This window comes from Molothrus aeneus, unplaced genomic scaffold (genome assembly GCF_037042795.1).
Source record: "Molothrus aeneus isolate 106 unplaced genomic scaffold, BPBGC_Maene_1.0 scaffold_36, whole genome shotgun sequence".
Taxonomy (NCBI): domain Eukaryota; kingdom Metazoa; phylum Chordata; class Aves; order Passeriformes; family Icteridae; genus Molothrus; species Molothrus aeneus.
This window is the reverse complement of record NW_027099027.1, coordinates 1,890,734-1,910,809: the sequence shown is the minus strand read 5'-3', so window position 1 is coordinate 1,910,809 and position 20,076 is coordinate 1,890,734. Positions and strand designations below refer to the sequence as shown.

At 51.6% G+C, this 20,076-nt stretch overlaps 1 protein-coding gene and 2 pseudogenes across 1 annotated transcript in view; 2 read left to right on the top strand and 1 right to left on the bottom strand.

The window, feature by feature from the left end:
* Positions 1-20,076, top strand: part of LOC136570728 (uncharacterized) — a 2,607,743-nt pseudogene that overhangs the window by 718,700 nt on the left and 1,868,967 nt on the right.
* LOC136570729 (uncharacterized) overlaps positions 1-20,076 on the bottom strand; it is a 2,347,277-nt gene that overhangs the window by 570,479 nt on the left and 1,756,722 nt on the right.
* On the top strand, positions 2,808-10,774 carry LOC136570731 (class I histocompatibility antigen, F10 alpha chain-like; annotated as a pseudogene).

Genomic DNA, 20,076 nt, shown 5'->3' with positions numbered 1-20,076 from the left:
GACCCTGCAACAGAAACGGGTGAAGCTGCAAAGGGAAACAGCAAATGGAGAATGTTGGGAAAACTTCACTATAAATAAATGGGGGGGAATCATCCCTCTGCCCACTCCAACGTGTGCTGTCACTGTCTGTGTTATATAGGGTGGATTAGAGCACTGAGATGTTCTTGCTACCACAAGTTCCGGGAAATCAGTTGGGAATCCAAGTATTTGTTGATTTAATTAGAGAAAAATGGTCAATTGATGCAGTCCTGGCTGGAGAGAGCGGCCAAAAATGGGGAGAAGATGAACGGCCAGCAGAACAAATCCTACAACACCATGGACCAGCCCCTGGGAACCCAAACCAATTCATATCAGGAGCCACAGAACCCATATCTCATTTCAATGGCACCATTAGATTACAAGCTGCCCTCGGAATAACCACCCAGACAGCTCCAGCTCCTGACCTTCCTGCTGAGCAATCCACTGAAATGAGGAACACAACATTTCCCCATGGGATGGGATCAGATCATCTGTTAGCAGAGAAAAGAGGAGTTTGTGGAAAATCAAATGACTCAAACTGGTCTTGGCAAATAGATGACAAAGCAAAAGTGGTGAAACAGGTAACAAAGGAAACAAAAAAGCAGCTCATGTACCAGTCCAAACGTGGAAAGGATGGGAATGGGACATGGTTTTGTGGTTCCCTGGCAGACCATGGGTTAAACGAATGCTGCTTCTGCTCTGATGTGCTACAGCAACTCTCACCTTTTTACCGTGCTCCACACCTTGAGAGTGCGGCTCATTCAGCAGCTGAGCGAGGGGCCAGGGGCTTGTAGATAAGGAATTAACGGGCGAAACCACCAGCTTCAATAAATGTTATTAATTAACATGGACTGCTGCTCACAGAAAGTCCCGCTACATTCCTGAACGTCGAGAACAAAAAAGACTTAACAGAGCCGTGAATATCGGCTGTTCTACAAAAGTGGGGGTGCACATTAACGAGGACGTGCAGTTGGCAGATCGGGAGGTCTGAACCTTCCAAGTACCTCAGGCAGTGGGCAAAGGGAGAGGGAGATGAGCCGGGAAAATGAGGATAAAAAGGAGGCTGCGAACTACAACAATGGCAGAGAGCGCACGGCAAATGCGCCACGGCCTCTCCCTCTACTCAGCAATAAAGTCACTTGTACAGGACTCCTCTGTCTCCTCGGGGCACAGAAACCTCCGGCCACGTGAATTTCCCCGCAGAGCCGCGGGCACGGGGCAGCCGCCTCTGTCCCAGCCACAGGAACCGGGCCGAGCCAGCGCTGCTCCGGCAGCGGCTCCTGCCGAGGCAGCGGCCGCAAGGAGACCGCGGGCAGCCGCTCCCGCAGCGCCCTCACGGCAGCGGCACCACGGGCCGGACACGGCACAAGGAACCCGCCTGAGCCCCCTGCCGCCCCCGAGGCCCGCAGCGAGCCCCGAGCCCCCGCACAACCCAGCGCGGCTCCCACCTGCGCTGCGGCCGCCTCCCAGCTCCGCCGCCGCCTCACCGGTGGGTCCCGGTCGCTCCCAGCATGGTCCATATCACTCCCGGTAGGATCCCAGTTGCCCCCGACACGGTCCCAGCGGCTCCCAGTCATGCCCTGTATGGTTCCTTTCACTCTCAGTCCCTCTCAGTAAGAGCCCAGTGTGGCCCCAGTCACTTCCAGTATGAGCCCGGTCACACCTTACCCGATGCCATTTGCCCCTGCTGTGGTCCCAGTTGCTCCCAGTATAAGTCCAGTCACCTCCAGTTTGATCCCAGTTACTCCCAGACACTCCCAGTACTATGCCAGTCACTCCAAGTGTCACCCCATCAGTCCCAGTATGATCCCAGTATGACCCCAGCATGGGGCAGCTGCTCCCAGTATGATCCCAGTTGCTCCCTGTATTATTCCAGTTTCTCTTCTTCACCCCTACTACAGATCTGATCACTCCCAGTATGATTCCAGTCAGTCCCAGGATGATCCAAACCATTCCCAGTCCCTCCCAGTCCAATCTCAATTGTCCCCTGCAGGTTCCCAGTAGCCCTCAGTGTGGTCCCAGTATATCCCAGTATGATCTCTGCTGCCTCAGTTCTGCTCCCAGTAGGTTCTTTTCCCAGTCTGTCCCAGTCCATTCCAGTCTGTCCCAGTCTCTCTCCAGCAGCTGCTGCCCACCCCCCCCTCCCAACCCCATTCCCGGGCACTGGGACCCCCCCCTGCACCCCCTTATCCTGCACCAACACCCCCCTGCACCCCCTTTCCCGGGTATCCTCCTCTCCCAGCCCCTGGATCCCCCATTTCCGTGAGCCCAGGGACCCCCGGGCCCCCATTCCCGGCCAGCCCGGGGCACCTCAGCCCCAGCCTCCCTTTGCTGGGAAACCCGGCCTGGGCACGGGGCTCTGCGGCCGCTCTGGGATTTATGATCCCCCAAAGGAAAGGGAGAGAACAGCAGAGAGAGAGCGAGAGAGAGAGAAGGAGATTGGGAATCAGGGATCGGGTCCCAGCGCCCAGCCCTGCTCCGCCGGGGGTGGGACCCGCACCCGCAGGAAAAATTGGCTCCGCTGCTCCCGATGCTTGCCCGGCTTTGGGCCGAGCCCAGCGGGGTCCGGGCAGAGTTTGAGCGCAGGGCCGGGAGTTCAGCACAGCCCGGCCCGGGGGTCCCGCAGGGCGCGGCCCTGGAGGGTCCCAGACGGATCCCCGAGGGATCCAGAGGGGTGCCAGGAGGGGATCCAGGTGAATTCCCTGGAATTCGCCCTTTCCCCCTCCCCCCGCGCTCCCTCGGGCACTTTCGCTTTCGCGTCTCTGCAGCCGCGATCGGGGACGGCTGCGATGGCCCCAGCGCTGGGGCTGGGGGTGCTCCGGGGGCTCCTGGGGCTCCTGGGGGACCCGGGGGCCGCGACCAAAGGTGAGTGGGACCCCCCGAAACCGGGACCCCCCTGAACCGCAATTCCTGGGCACCGGGAACTCCCTAAACCTCCATTCCCGGGTACCGGGACTCCCCTGAACCCCCATTTTCGGTCCTGTGACCCCCTCAGCACCCTTTTTCAGCACCGGGACCCCCCTGAACCCCCATTCCTGAGCACGCGGACCCCCTTGAGCGCCCATTTCTGGGCACAGGGATCCCCCTGTACCCCCTTGCCCAGCATTGGCACCGCCCTGTACCCCCTCATGTGGCCGCAGGACCCCCCTGAATCCCCATTTCTGGTCACCGACGCCCCCGGAACCGCGATTCCCGGCCACCGGGACCCCCTTGAATCCCAAATTCCTGGAAGGAAACTCCCCCCGAACCCGCATTCCCTGGCACGAGAACCCCCTGAACCCCAATTTTTGGGCACTGGGACCCCCCTGCCCCCCCTAATCCGGGCCTAGGATCCCCCCGCACCCCCGTCAGTGCTCTGGGACGCCCTGCATGCCCATTCCCGGCCACCTCGTCCTTCCCAGACCCCAGACCCGCCCTTTTCCTCGGCTTTTGGACCCCCAGATCTCCCAAATTTCGGCGTCCCCCCAGTTCTTCATTCCCGGCGCTTCCTGGAAGGGGTTCCAGGGGATCCCGGAGGGTCCCCTGGGGTTCCAGGGGGTCAAGAGACCCCCCTTGAACGTTCATTTCGGGACACTGGGACCCCCCCTGTACCCCCTTCCTCAGCCCCGATAACCCCTGCACCCCCTTATCTGCAGCCTGGAACCCCCTGAGCCCCCATTCCTGGGCAGGGAAACCGCCCTGAACCCCAATTTCTGGGCACCGGGATCCACTACATCCCCTTATCCGGCACCGGGACCCCCTGAACCTCAATTTTCAGGCACCAGGACCCCTTGAACCCCGGAACTCGGGAATGGAACCCCCCGGAACCCCATTCCTGGGCACCGGGACCCCAGTGCATCCCGTTATCTGGCCCTGGGACCCCCTGCACCCCCTTTCCCAGCACCAGATCCCAGCCAGGCCATTATCTGGCACCGGCACCCCTGAACCCCCCATTCCTGGGCACCGGGACCCCACTGCATCCCCTTATACAGCACCAGGACCCCCTGAACCCCCATTCCACTGCACCAGGACTGCCGTGCACCCCCATATCTGAGACTGGAACCCTCCCAAACCCTCCGTTCTCAGGCACAGGGACCCCCCCTGCACCCCCTTATCCAGCACGGGGACCCTCCTGCACCCCCTCATGCAGCACCAATGCCCCCCCGCACCCCCTTTCCGGCCCTCCCCCTCTCAGACACCCCAGCCCCGCTTTTCCTTGACCCCAGCACCCCCTGGACCCCCACTCCTGCCTTCCACAGCCCCCACCCACCACCTTCCTCAACACCGGGGGCCCGTGCACCCCCTTTCCTGGGCACAGGGACCCGCTGGACACCCCATTGCCCTCACCCCCCTTTCCTTTATTCGGGACCCCCTGAACTTCCTCTCCCGGGCATGGGAACCCCCCTGTACCCCCTCATCCGGGACTGGGACCCCCTCCTGGACCCCCTTCACGTGTTCCGGGACCCCCTGCACCCCTCCCCGCCCCTCCCGCCCTTCCCAGACCCGCCCTTTTCCTTGACCTTTGCACCCCCAGATCTCCCAAATTTCCCTGTGCCCCCAGTTCTCCACTCCCGGCGCTTTCTTAAGCGGGTCCCAGGGGGTCCCAGGTGGTTCTCAGAGGGCTCCAGGGCGGTCGCAGCGGGGATCCAGAGGGATCCTGAGGGATTCTCTGGAATTCCCCCGCCCCCTCCCCACCTCCGCCCCTTCCCCACCTCCCCCCCCCCCCGCCCCCTCCCCACCTCCCCCCCCCGCCCCCTCCCCACCTCCCCCCCCCGCCCCCTCCCCACCTCCCCCCCCCGCCCTCCTCGGTCCCTTTCGCTTCTGCGTCCCAATCTCCGAGACCGGGATCTGCCCGAAGACCAGTGACGTCACTGACAGATCGGGCTGCCATTGGCGAGCAGGAAACAGCGGGGCCAATGGCGGGGCCAGAGGCGCTCTGGAGGAGGAACCATGGCTGGGGCGGGGCCAGGGCTGTGGGCGGGGCCGCAGCGGAGCAGCGCCGTGGCTCCAGCGCTGGGTCTGGGGCTGCTCTTGGGGCTGCTCTTGGGGCTCCTGGGGGACTCGGGGGGCGCGACCAAAGGTGAGTGGGAACCCCGAAACCGGGAACCCCCTAAACTTCCATTTCCTGAGCCCGGGAACCTCCCCATAGCCCCATTTTGGGTCCTGTGAACCCCCTCCATCCCCTTCCCCAGCACCGGGACCCCCCTGTACCCCCTCATCTGGTACTGGGAACCCCCCCTGTACCCCCACTCCTGGGCAGGGAAACCCTCCTGAACCGCCATTCTCGGGCATGCGAATCCACTGAGCCCCCATTCCTGAGCACGGGGACCCCTTGAGCGCCCATTTCCGGGCACCGGGGCCCACTTGAACCCCGAATTCCGGGAAGAGAATCCCCTGAACCCCCATTCCTGGGCAGGGAAAGCCCCTGAACCCCCATTCCTGGGCACGGGGACCCCCATGAACGTTCATTTCCTGGCAGCGGGACCCTCCTGCACCCCCGTCAGTGCTCTGGGACCCCCTGCCTCCCCTTTTCGGGCATCCCCCTTTTCCCACACCCCAGCCCCTTTGAACCTTTTCCATGATCTTTGGACCTCCCAGATCTCCCAACTTTCCGTGTCCTCCCTTTTTTCCACTCCCGCCACTTCCCGAAAGGGGGTTCCAGAAGGTCCCGGGGGTCTCGGGGGGTCGCCGCGGGGATCCAGAGGGATCCAGATGAACTCCCTGGCATTCCTTCTTTCCCTGTCCCCTTCCCCCGCTTTCCCTCGGTCTCTTTCTCTTTCCCATCTCCCAAGCTGCGTCCCCGGGATCCGCCCACCTCTCCCAGCCCCAGACCTCCCATTCCGTGACCCAGGGACCCCCTGGAGCCCCATTCCTGCCTTTCCCAGCTCCCAGACCGCACTTCCCTCAGCACCGGGGACCCCTGGACCCCCTTTGGTGGGCACAGGGACCCCCTGGATCCCCCATCCCGCCTCTCCCAGTCCCTTCCCTGAACCCTGGACCCTTCCTGGCTCTCCCAGTCCCCCTTCCTGCCTCTTGGATGCCGCAGACCCCCCAATCTCTGCATCCCCACAGTTCTTCACCCCCTGCTCGCCCTGCGAGGGAGTCTCAGGGTGTCCATGAGAGTCCCAGGGGGGATCCTGGGCCCTGGGACCCCCCTGAATTTTCACTTCTGGGCACTGGGACCCCCCTGCACCCCCTTATCCAGCACCAATCCCCCCCTACACCTCCTTTCCCATCCATCCCACCTTCCCCAGTCCCCAGACCCCCCTTTCCCTTGACCCTGATACCCCCTGGACCCCCATTCCTGCCTTTCTCAGCCCCTGGCTCCCCCTTTCCTCCGCTTCAAGGACCCCCAGCCTTCTATTCCCAGGTCTCCCCACCCTGTGACCCCTTTCCCTGGCACTGGGGACCCCTGGAGCCCCTTTCCTGGGCACAGGGATCCCCTGGAACCCCCATCCCACTTTCCCAGTCCCTGCACCCCTCACCCCTTCCATGACCCTGGAACCCCCTGAGCCCCCTTCCTGGACACCAGCACCCCCTGCATGCCCTTTCCTGTCCATCCCACCTCTCCCACCCTGCACCACCCTTTCCTTGGCTCCAGGATCCCCGAACCCCTTCCCAGCTCTCCCAGTTCCCCTTTCATTGATCCATGATCCCCTCAGCCCCCCCAAATCTCTGTGTCCCCCCAGTTCTCCACTCCCTGCATTACCTGAAAGTGGCGGTGTCAGAGCCCAGCACGGGGATCCCCCAGTTCATGGCCATTGGGTTCGTGGATGGGATCCCCTTCGTGCGCTACGACAGCGAGCGGGGCAGGACGGAGCCGCTGACGCAGTGGATAAAGGATGGAGTCGAGCCGGGATATTGGGATAGGGAGACCCAGAAGTGTGTGGGACACCAGCACACGTTTGTCGAGGACCTGGAGACACTGGGGGAGCGGTACAACCAGAGTGGGGGTGAGTGGGGGGATCTGTGGGGCTGGGATGGGAACTGTAGGGCTGGGGTGAGGATCCATGGGACTGGGACGGGATCTATAGGTGACGGATGTGGATTCACAGGGCTCCAAGGGGGTGAAATGGGAATTCATTAGGCTGGTATGGGATATCTTGTGATCTATGGGTTGAGATGAGATCTGTGGGGTTGGGTTGGGATCCATGGGGTTGGGATGTGGATCCGTGGGGCTGGGATGGGATCTGTGGGGTTGGCTTGTGGATCCATGGGGTTGGGATGTGGATCCATGGGGCTCCAAGGGGCTGGGATGAGGCTCTGTGGGTCTCCCTCAGACTCTGGTGCTCCATGGGGCTGGAATGGGGCTCTGTGGGGCTGGAACACAATTCCATGGGTCTCTGTGGGTACAATCCCCCCAGGTCTCCACACAAGGTTGCGAGTTTCTGGCTGGGAACTCCTGTCCGATGGGAGTGTCCGTGGATCCCACCTGGATGGCTACGACGGGCGGGATTTCATCTCCTTTGACCCGGAATCCGGGAGATTTGTGGCAGCCGACAGCGCTGCTGAGATCACCAGGAGGTGCTGGGAACAGGAAGAGGTGGCTGAGTGTGGTGGTTTGACAGGAAATGTGTTTTTTGAGATGCTGTGTTTTTGGCCAATGGATATTCAGACTTTAATATTGGCATTTAACCTGACCATTGAGACATGGACACGCCTCTGAGAACACGGGGTTAAAAGCAGAGCTCTCCCCTGGGAGGGTCCTCTTGGGTTTCCGGCAGGAAAGAGTTCGGGTCTCTCCCCCGGCCCAGCTGCTGGCTGGGCAGGGGGAGGGGAAAGCCATGTGGCCGAGAGAGGTAGGCCTGAGCCCGGGGGTGGAAGGGTGGAAGAGAGAGAGAGAGACACCGGGAGCCATCGGGCAGCCCCCCGGGAGACAGAGAGAGAGAGAGAGAGCCGGTGCCTGGGACTGTGACCTTGAAGCTTGATAAACATGGGCCTGCGCCGGCAGCACGGCTGGGACGGAGAAGAGGGGGGGGTTCAGCCGGCCGCTTGTAAGAGCTTTTAACCCCTTTTTGGAGAATGAGAACTTTACAGATCATTGACCTCTCCTAGAAGATAGAGTGGAAGATGAGGAAGGAAATGGGCCAGTGTGAGAGAGGTCTGGGCGAGTGAGAGATAGTAAAAGAATAGAGAAGAATCCTAGTGGGAAGAGATGATGGAGTGGCTTTTGCTGGACTCTTTTTGTATAGCCATGGACAGAACCATGTTCCTTGTGACACAGAGACTGCATTCTAGGGGGAGGCAATGGCCTCAGAACCAAGAGGGTTCAGTGTTGGTGCCCCTCGGCCCCAGGGGGTGAAAAATATGGGGGGGACAGGTGTCCCAAAGGAGAGATTGTGGGGACAGGTGTCCCAAAGGAGAGACTGTGCCTTTTTTGGAACGGGACAGAGCATCCTTAAAAAAGACAACCCTAGAAGCAGTTCTGGTCCGTGTTCAGTGGTGAGAGCACTGGACATGGAAAGGAAGAAGTCACGACGGCAGATGTACTCCGGGCGGTGCCACGAGTGACACAGAAACACACGAAGCTTCAGCTGTGTTTCCAGGGGAAGCCCATGGTACAAGAAGGACTCCTCTCCTCTTGATGAACTGAGGATTGATTGTCTAAAAGGTGGTGCTGGACTGAGAGTTGGTGATTTGAGGAACAAATGTATTGGGTTGGAAATTTGGTGGGGGAGGAGGAAATGCATTTGTGAAGTTTTCATTTTCCCTGTGTGTGTGTTCCTTTTTATCTGTAGTTGTAGTTAATAAAGTTCTGGCTCTTTTCTTTCCTAAGTAGGAGCCTGCTTTGCTTATTCCTGGTCACATCTCACAGCAGAAACCAGGGAGAGGGTATCTTCATGGAGGCACTGGCATTGTGCCAGTGTCAAACCATGACACTGAGTATCGGACAAATTACCTGAAGCACGAATGCCCGGAAGGGCTCCGGAAATACGTCGGATATGGGCAGGAGGAGCTGGAGCGCAAAGGTGGGAGCAGAATTCCTATGGGAGTTTGGGATCTGGGAATGGAGAACTTGGGAACACAGTAATTCCTGTGGGAATTCCATGGGTAGATCTCACGCCCATGCCATTCCTATGAAATTCCATGGTCAGATTTCACTCCAGTCCCATTCCAGTGGGAATTCCATGGGTAGATCTCACTCTCATCCCATTCCCATGGAATTTCATGGGCAGATCTCTCCCCCATCCTATTCCCATGGAATTCCATGGGCAGATCTCATCTCCATCCTATTCCAGCGGGAATTCCATGGTCAGAGCTCACCCCAGTGCCATCCCAGTGGAAATTCCATGGGTAGAGCACACCCCAATCCCATTCCCACAGAACCCAATGCATTAATTCCACCATTATCCCATTCCAGAGCCCCCTGATGTCCATGTGTCCGGAAGAGAGGAACACGGGATGCTGATCCTGTCCTGCGGCACGGACGGATTCTACCCCAACACCATCGCAGTCAGCTGAATGAAGGGGGGTGAAACCTTGGATCAGGAGACGGAGTGGGGCGGGATCGTTCCCAACAGCGACGGCACCTTCCACACCTGGGCCAGGATCGAGGCGCTGCCGGAGGAGCGGGAGCAGTACCGGTGCAGGGTGGAGCATCCCGGAATGCCAGGGCCCGGGATCTTCGCTTGGGGTGAGGCTGGGAATGTGGGGATTGGGAATTTGGAATTCCTAAATGGGGATTCCTCTCCCCCTCCTCACTATCCCATGTTTCCCAGAGCCGACGTCTGGCGGGAATCTCACTGTGGTGGTCGCTGTGTCTGTCATCGCTGCCATCCTCATCCTCATCCTCACTGGATTCATTGTCTGGAAGCTCCAATCTGGTAACACACGGGATGGGGGTCAGGAAGGGGCATGGATCCACCCAGCACCGTTCTGGGAATCCTGTGCCACTGACGCTGATCCCGCTTTGTTTCCACAGGGAGGAGGGACAGGAATGGATACAACCCAGCAGCCGGTGAGTTCCAATGGTGTATCCAGCTCTGGATCCCTTCTGTGCGGATCCCAGGATGGATCCTGGGGTTAATCCTGGTGTGTGATCCACGCTGGAATCTCATGGATCTTCTCTTTCTGCAGGAAAGGACATGGGAACCAATGGCTTGAGCACAGGTATGGAGCAGGATCAGGGTGGGATTCCAGAAGGGGATTAGGGCAGGATGGACGGACTGAGATCAAGGAGGGGTTTCAGATCAGAGCAGGGTCCAGAGTGGGATCAGGGGGAATTGTAGAGTGGGATTGGGGCTGGATTCTGGAGTGGGATCAGGAGGGATGGATGGAGCAGGATTGGTGTGGGAGGGATGGAGTGGGATCAGGGCTGGATTCCAGACAAGAATCAGGTGGGATGGAATGGAGCAGGATCAGGTTGGGGTTCCAGAGAAGGGTTGGGGCAGGATGGATGGGGCAGAATGGGGTGGGATGGATGGAGCAAGGTTGCAGCAGGATTGGGGTGGGATCACGTGGGATTCTGGAGCAGCTCCTGCTCTCCATGGGCTCCAGCCAGGTCCATCCTGTGGAATGGGGACAGGGACAGGGTGACACCATGACCCTCTCTTATCCTGGCAGGAATCACTGCCTGAGCAATCCACAGAGCTGGATTCGGCCCCTTCCCTCTTCCTGGGAAAGCTGAGAGCTGCCAGCAGAGCTCATCCCACTGCTCTCACCCACCCCATGGCTCTTGCTAACGGATCCATTTCCGGTTTTCCAATGTTTTAAAGGCAAGAACCACAAATATGCCCAATCCTTCACTTCTGATGTGAAATTATCCTGCTTTGGGCAATAAATCTGGGTTCCCTCCTCCAGTGTCTGGCAGTTCACCTCTGGGAACCAGGAATGGGAATGGGGTCACTGGGACAGAGATGGAGACACTGGGAGCAGGGATGGGGACACCCGGAGTAGGATGGAAAGACCAGGAGCAGGATGGGGACATGAGGAGCTGGATGGGGACACCAGGAGCAGGATGGGGACATGAGGAGCTGGATGGGGACACCAGGAGCAGGATGGGGTTTGTCAGCCACACCCAGCTCCATCCCCCAGGATTCATTTCCTGCCCTATGTCCCATGTCCAAGGTGTCCCCAGGAGGGTTTGGCCACGTTGGGTTCCCGGAGGGGCAGCGCGATGGGGGTCAGGTCAGGCCAGGCCTTGTTGTCTCCAGTGGTCCTTGAGTGTCCCAAAATCAGGGCTCGGGATCTCGGAGATGCTCCCTGGCCATGACCATGGCCATGACACGAGCATGAGATGGCCGTGAGAATGACCATGAGTGACACAGCCCTGAGATGACCATGACATGGGATGACCATGACTGTGACCATGACCATGACACAACCACAACCCTGGCCATGAGATGATTTGGACCAAAAGGTGACCATGGGTTGGCCATGGCACAACCACGGCCTTGAGGTGACCGTGACGTGATCGTGGCCATGAGGTGACAATGAAGTGACAATGACATGATCATGAGATGACCATTACAGTGAGATGACCCTGAGCATGAGATGATGGTGATCAGGAAATGACCATGACCATGAGATGCTCATGACACAACCATGGCTGTGAGACAATTGTGAGACAATTGTGACCATGAGTTGACTGTGAGATGACCATAACTGTGGGAAATAAGAAAAGCCTTACAGAATAAAGACCTTTTCCAACTTTGTTCAATCCTGTTCACTTCTGTTCGCCTAAAGGCATTCTGGGAAGATTCAGCTGTGGTTTGATGGCCAGAGAGTGGGTTGGTGGTCACCTCGTGTGTGAGGCAGGGATTGGCTGGGGAGATGCGTAGACACCACATGATCAGAGAGCTGATTGGGTAAAGGGACACGTCAATAGCAGCACCTCAGTGGCAGATGTGGGAATCCGCAAAATTAGAGGTCTTGGGAAAGCTGCAAGATGCAGGCCTCAGAGACAGCAGAACTGTGAGTAGAGCTAAGCAGCAGCTGTGAGATAGGTCAGCAGAAAAAGTATTTAAACTGTAGAAAAGCAAGGGCAAATAGAACAATGGTCTGTGTATTAACGCTTGTCTAGAATAACTCTAAGCTCCAGAAAGTTTATCTAGCAAGATATTAGGAAGGTTAAATCTTAATAGTGGAGCTCTGTGCTTTGTGTTTTAAGGCTTACAAGCAGGTATTGTATTCGAAATAAGCATTGTTTTAACCAAAAGTACGTGTGCTTGTGGTGATTGGAGAGAACTACTGTCAATATGATTTTGCTTTGTGTGATTGGTCAAGAAACTTATAAAGTAAGTTGTAACATTAAGTTCTTGGTCTGTTGCCTGGGATGTGAGCTGCTGGCATCTTCCCATTGTCATAATCATGTAATGTGACTGATGCTGAAAAATAAAACAGCTCAAGGCACGTTCCACAGCAGTCCCGTCCCTTTTGTGGTCTGTAAATAACCCCCAGCCAGCGTTAAATGGTGCTTCCTCTGTGAGGAGTTACGTTAGACTAGAAGAATAAAAAAGAAGATCATGGACAGTTTGGGCGCCAGAGGCCCAGGTTGTTAAAAAGGAGGAATAGACCATGCCCTTCGCCGTCTGCATCTGATGTCCTTGTGAGTAGCATTATTAGGGGCGCCTGGGCTACAATATGGGAAATCATTTATCTAAAACAGAATGGGATGTGTTTTACCAGCTTGAAAAAGTTTTACAGGATAAAGGATGTTCAGATATCTCAAAACATGAACTGAAAGACTTATTAATCTGGGTAAAAGCGAATACTTTAAATATAGACTTGCAGTCTGCTTTTACCTTTGATTTTTGGGACCAGATAAACTGGAAAATTTATAATCTATTCTCTCTCAAAAAGGAAGAGACTGTAGGCAGCCTAATGCCTGTCTCCTGAGCTTTATTGGAGAGTTTTAAACAAAATGATTGTAACAGAGACCTTTTTGAACAACAAAACCGAACATCTTGTTCTGAGACTTTAAATCCAAGTGATGCTGGGCCATCGTCCTCTTTTGGAGAAATTTTGAGTTCTGTTTGAAATTCCTTCCCTTCTGGCACCTCCGAGATTTCTCCAAGCAGTGTAGACAGCACTCTGATTCCTGGAAGTCAGATCAGCTTTCAGCTTCGGTCGTGCCCTCTGTTTCTTCCGGGATTCTCTGCGTCCCTGCTGCTGAGAACAGCCGTCCTCCCATTCCTCCACGAAAGCAGCCACCCCCGCAATGCCCAGAAAAGTGTTCAGGATTTTCATGGCATTCCAGGAATGTGGGAGTTTGTGAGTTATGTTCAGGGCAGGGTGGAGGTCGCACAGACCCGAGAGACGAGAATTTGAAGAGGCTTTGTGATACAAGAGCTACTTGTTCTGAAATTGTGCAAGCAGGGAGGGCCGAGGGGAGCTTTGGGTCTGCTCTGCCTGGCCGGGGGCTGTGGGGGTCACTCCTGCCACTGCTTCCCCTTCTCGGGAAAATACCCCCTCGGATTTGGTTCAGGCGGGCAGATTGCTTTGCAATTCTGAAAATTCTTTTTGTGTAAATTCCTCCAACAAGTCTCTCCCAGGGTTTTCTATGGTACGCCAGCCCTCAGATACAGGCGGTGGGGGAGCTGTGGATTTGGCTCTGCCTGCAGAGGACAGGGCAGGGGGAGGACAGAGGCAGCGGGCAGCAGCCAGGAGCCGAGCGGAACCAGGATGGCTCTGCCCAGACAGATGCCTGGGATGGAGGCAGGAGGGCTCAGAGGAGTTTCTGGGAACACAAACAGAAGCCTTGAAGCCCGTCTCATTTGCTGCTGGGGGGGAAAACAGCACGTCGAGGTCGCGGCTTGGAGCTGGCAATTTTCCAGCTGGTTCCCGCAGGCAGAGCTGCAGTGCAGAACCTGTAACAGTGCATTGGAAATTATCACAGATACAAATTCGCGCGCATTCCGAGAGCAGGAGTCAAATTCTGGCTTTTTTCCACAGTCCAGGGTACGCGACTCCTCCCCTGCCCTTCCTGGCAGGGCTCCGGAGGCGGCGTGGTCCTTAAGCGATGCTGCGGCCAAGAATTCAGAGTTCTCTTCCCCGCCCATGCTGGCAGAGCTCCCGGGAAAGTTTGTTGCTATGGCAACATCCCTGCCGAGAACTTGGAGCTTGGCAGAGCTCCCGGAACAGCTGCTGTCAGTGACAATTTTACCTTTTCTGTACCAAGGACTACAATGATGAGAGGAAAAATTAAAAAGCAATCTAAATCAGAGGTTGAACCTCCCTTGAGATTACCTAATTGGTCTAATATTAATCAAAATTTAGAAAAAGATTTGGATTCAAAGATACAACTCCTTGCATTACCTGTAAGATATGGTCGTAATGATGCAAATCCATGATATGAAAGTCTTTCTCACCATGATATAAAAGAACTGCGTCAGGCTTTGAAAGAAAGTGGGTTCTCCTTATTTTAATAATGTGTTGAAAAGTATTTATAATTGTTATGACTTAGTCCCTGCTGACTGTCGAAATGTGGCTTCCCTGATTTTAACCAATTCACAATATCTTTTATGGGAATTACAATGGAAAAAACTCCTTAATAAATTGATTGAAAGATATGCAAATACTGCTTATGAGGATCTAGATGTTACCCAATTAGCAGGTGATCCACCTTACCATAGACTGGAAAATCAAGCAGCAGAATTGCCTCGGCCTGTATTAACAGATATTAAAGATGCTGCTAGAAAAGCTTTGTTTTCACTTGAGCCAGCTGGTACACATGTGAATGCTTTTACTACTTTTAGGCAAGGTGAAACAGAATCCTATGGTTCTTTTTTAGATAGATTAACCCAAGCAGTCAAAAAACAACGTCCAGATGAACAAGCTCGCTACTATATTGTTCAAAACCTTGCTTTTGTAAATGCTAATGAGGAATGTAGAAAAATTATTTTAACTTTTCCTGATCAGCCTCCAACTGTTACACAGATGCTAACAGCTTGCAGTAGGCTCACTGCTCCACAACATCTTGCTAATATACAGGTCAATGCTTTAGGAAAAACATTGGAAGACCATCTGACACAATGAATGGATACATTTGAAAAGCTCCTAGAAAAACAAGAAAAAGTTTGGGAAAACTCTGTTAGCACTGTGCAGTTGGACTCTGATGAAAAGACTTGGTGCTTTGCTTGTGGTAAACCAGGTCACATTAAAAAGGATTGTCGTGTGAAAACAATCCAACCAAAACAACTTTCTATTTGCCCTCGATGTCGAAAAGGGAAGCATCTTGCTAAGTACTGTCACTCTCGTTTGGCATCGATGGCAGACCCTTGTCGTTAAATTTAAAAAACAGCGCGAACCACCGCGCTCAGACACAAGCAGTGGTAGCCCCTGGCAACCAGGTACCAGTCAGGTGGGGTTGGTACCTCAGTCATTTATCCCTCAGTCAACCAATCCTCAAATGGTTCCAGCTCAATACCCTCAAGGGCAAGGTTCGAACTGGCCTCCTCAAAACTGATTCATCTATTAAATAATTTGTGTTGTGTGAACATTCCTACTGGAATTGTCAATCTTTTTCAACAAAGACAAGATTTTTTGATTCTAGGCAAAGCCAACAACAAAATTCTTGGACTCTCAATCCTTCCTTCTGTTGTTTCAGTAAATTGTAATGAAGAGCTAGTGATTTTAGCTCTTGCACTTGATGTTCCTATGATAATTCCACCAAAAACACCTATTGCTATTGCATTTCTGTTACCCATGAGTACACCCAAGCAAAACAACTTTCCAAAGAATTCAGTTGTGTCTGTGTCATCTGGTACCTCAGGTCCAGAGGTCTTTTGGGTGCAATGTTTGGACTGTGACCGACCACAACTGACTTGTAGCCTGACTCACTGTGGTAAAACAATTTATGTTACAGGCATGCCAGATCCTGGTGCAGATGTCACTGTAATTTCCCATATGTTCTGGCCCAATGACTGGGATTTGGTGGCTCCTTCAGGTTCCCTCACAGGGATTGGAGGTGCTACTGTGTCTTTGCAAAGTGCATCCATGATTAACATTACAGGTCCTGAAGGAAAGACAGCAACAGTGCATCCTTTTGTTGTTCAGGAGCCTCTCACCGGCTGGGGGAGAGACGTCCTGTCCCAATGGGGAGCAAAACTGGAGGTGGGACTGTGACAGAAACCACGTCAAAACCGGCCACTTTAAAGCTGACCTGGAAAACTGATCATCCTATATGGATTGATCAATGGCCTTTAACAGAGAAAAAACTAAATATCCTTAAAAAATTGGTAAAGGAACAATTACAGCAAGGTCACATCACCCCCACAAATAGTCCTTGGAACTCACCAGTATTCGTCATCCACAAGAAGATATCGGACTCCTGGAGGTTGCTTCCTGACCTGAGGAAGATCAATGAAGTGATTGAAGACATGGCACCTCTTCAACCTGGACTCCCTTCTTTATCAATGATCCCAAAACACTGGCCTCTCGTTGTCACTGATTTAAAGGACTGTTTTTTCCACATTCCACTTCATCCTGATGATGCTCCAAGATTTGCCTTTTCCGTTCCTGTCATCAATCGAAGAGAACCCGTGCAGAGATATCACTGGAAATCCCTGCCCCAAGAAATGAAGAATTCGCCTGTAATTTGTCAGCATTTTGTTGCCCAAGCTTTGTCTCCAGTTTGACAGAAGTTTCCAAGATCCATGATTCTGAACTATATGGATGATTTGCTCATCGCAGCTCCAGCGCAGGCAGAGATGGAGCAAACCTGTGCTGGTGTTGTCGCTGAAATCCAAAATGCTGGACTTGAAATTTCTGCAACAAAAATCCAAGAAGTTCCACCCTGGAAGTATCTGGGATGGAAGATGACTGAGAAAACAATAACGCCGCAGAAGATACAGCTCCGGACCAGTGTCAACAATCTGCAAGACTTACAACAACTTTTGGGAGAAATCAATTGGGTCAGACCTGTTTTGGGAATCACCAACGACGAACTGGGTCCACTTTTCAATTTACTGAGAGGAAGCTGCGACATCACTTCTCCAAGAACCTTAACACCTGAAGCTTGTGCAGCCCTTGACAAGGTCATGGAAGCTCTCCAAAGACGACAAGCTCATCGCTGTATTCCGGAAAAGCCTTTCTTTTTTGCAATTTTAGGAGAAAAAAATGCAACTTTGTGGTCTCATTTTCCAGTGGGACCCTTCTGAGACAGATCCTTTGTTGATAATAGAATGGATTTTTCTTCCCTACATGTTTCCAAAGACTATTTTCACAGTTTTAGAGATGATAGCCGAAATTGTAATTAAGGCCAGAACCAGATTGCTAACTTTAGCAGGTCAAGAATTTGCAGTTATCTATTTACCATTGAAAAAAGATTATTTCAATTGGGCAATGCAAAATTCTGATGATTTGCAGTATGCATTGTTGGACTTCCCAGGTGTTTGTTCTGTTCATTACCCAGCTCACAAATTATTGCAAGCCAAATTGAGTTTTAGGGAGAAACCTAAGTTAAGTGAAGAACCCTTAAATGCAACAATTCTCTTCACTGATGGCTCTGGCAAAAGTCACAAATCAGTCGTAACTTGGTTGAACCAAAAAACTAAAGCTTGGGAGTCAGACATTCAAATAGTAGAATGGTCTGCTCAGGTTGTTGAGCTTGCTGCTGTGGTTCGGGCTTTTCAGCTCTTTCCACAACCTCTTAATTTAATCACAGATTCTGCTTATGTTGCTATTGTAGTTAAAAGATTAGAAGGGTCAATTTTAAAGGATGTTAGTCATGACACTTTATACCGTTGGCTCTCATGCCTTTATACAACTTTGCAATATAGAACTAATCCACATTTTGTTTCTCACATCAGGGCTCATTCTTCGCTTCCTGGATTTTTAGTGGAAGGAAACGCGAGAGCGGACAAACTGACAATGGTCATTTCAAACACTTTGCCAAACGTTTTTGAACAAGCAAAACTGACCCATGCCATTTTTCACCAAAACCTGCAAGCACCTCTGCGAATGTTTCAAATTTCCAAAAGTCAAGCTAAGGCTGTCATGAGTACTTGCCCTGACTGTCAGCTTGTGCAGCCTGCTGTTTCTACAGGAGCAGTCAACCCACGAGGTTTGCAAAGCCTGCAGTTATGGCAAACGGATATCATTAAATACCCTTCCTTTGGTAAATTTAAAAATATTCATGTTTCAGTGGACACGTTCTCTGGTGCAGTTTTTGCTTCTCTTCACACAGATGAAACAAACAATCATGCCTGTCACCATTTTTTACAAGCTTTTGCTTCATTGGGTGTGCCTCAAGAAGTAAAAGCGATAATAGTCCTGCATATATATCTCAAAAATTAACCAAATTTTTAAAAACATGAAGTGTTCGTCGCATCCTTAGTATTCCTCACTCTCCCACAAGTCAAAAAATTATTAAAAAGACACATCAAATATTAAAACACATTCTTGATCAACAGAAGAGAGAAGTAGAAGTCACACCACAAATAAGGTTGAACAAAGCTTTGTATGTTTTTAATTTTTTAAACAACTCTGTTGCAAAACCCAGTCCACCAATTTTTAAGCATTTTTCAAATAACACACAAGCAAAACTGAAAGAAAATCCCCCTGTTTTAATTAGAAACCCTGAGACTGGACAAATTGAAAGTCCTTTCCAATTAATCACTTAAAAAGTATGCTTCTGTCTCTACAAGTGCAAAAATTAAGTGAATCCCAGCCAAAAACGCCAAACTGTACCGCACCCCAGAACGTGTCAACGAGTCCAAAACCATAAAAGCAAATACACAGACAGAAGCTAAACAAAAAAATCACGAGTCACACCTGACATTCCTTATTCATCAGTAAAACCTACAAACTCTAATTTTATGTTATTTATAAGTGTGTCAATTGTTAGTTTCATAGAACTGGTTTTTGGCAAAAGCCTAGTTTTTGTTTTGTTAAGTTATAAATCCCCTCTATTAGACTTTCAAAGATAAAATTTTATTTTAAATTCAAAAGCAAAGTTTTTAAATTAATATATATGAGAAGATTTTTTGCCAAAAATTAGCTCATGAAAAAGATAAGGCAAAATCAAATTATATGCTGGTGTTAATTAGTTTTAATTGCTTCTTATAGTGCAAATGTGCCTGTGAAACAACCAAAACCAAATGTTTATGTGACCTTAGCCAAGGCAGCTGACTCAAATACCAAATGTTTGTCTAATTCAAAACCAAAAAAGGCTTTCTCAACCTGTCTAGTCAGCGTGCCAGTAAAAAATTTGCCTTTGATCAAAAAGCAATCTAATAGTAAGCCTAGTAAAATTAACAATGAGAGCAATCCCGTATTAAATTAAAACATTTAAGCCAAAAAGCTTCCCAAAGCAATATCTAAACCCCCCAAATTAAAAATCCTTAATTCTTTAACAATAGATTTTTGCCTTATGTTTACAGCTAATGATTAGCAAAAAAGTAATCCTCTGAAGTACAATGTTATTCCCCATCATTTTGCATGCAGAAATTTAAGTGTTTGGTGTAATTATTCAAACAGTTGAAATGTACTTTCCAAAACTAACTAATATCCACAACAATTGCCAAAGGAATATTAGTTCATTGGTAAAGATAGAGCTTAGCAAAGCATTCCATCACGCCTTAAAAGTAACCCATGTAGCATTGGAATACTCACTGTAATAACACCTACTGCTAAAGCAGTCATTAAAAAGAAACATAAAACAACAAAATCTGTTCATCATTATGATGAAAACTGAAAGAGTAATTTCATGCCTTAAATTGCTACCAAAAAATTTCAGCAAGTTTGTTTTTACCCCAAGTGGCTTCAGCAATGACATTGAAACAATTAAATCAAGTTAGATGTTAGCTAAGTAAACAAACTAATGCCACATCCACAGCAATCAGTGATATGTTAACAAATGTTAAGAGTGTTAAACATGCTACCCCTCAGAATAGAACAGCAATGGATTTTCTTTTACTAGCACATAAACATAATTGTGAAAATTTTGAAAGATTGTTGTATAAACCTATCTGATCATTCTGAATCCATCTGCAAAAGCTTACAAAAGCTGAAAATTTTGACAACTCAAATTTAAAAAAATAGTGACTCCTAATTAAATAATTTGTTCCAAAAACAGAGCTTTACACCTTAGCTAAAGAAACTTTGTAAGATAAGTGTATATATGTTAAGTGTTTTCGT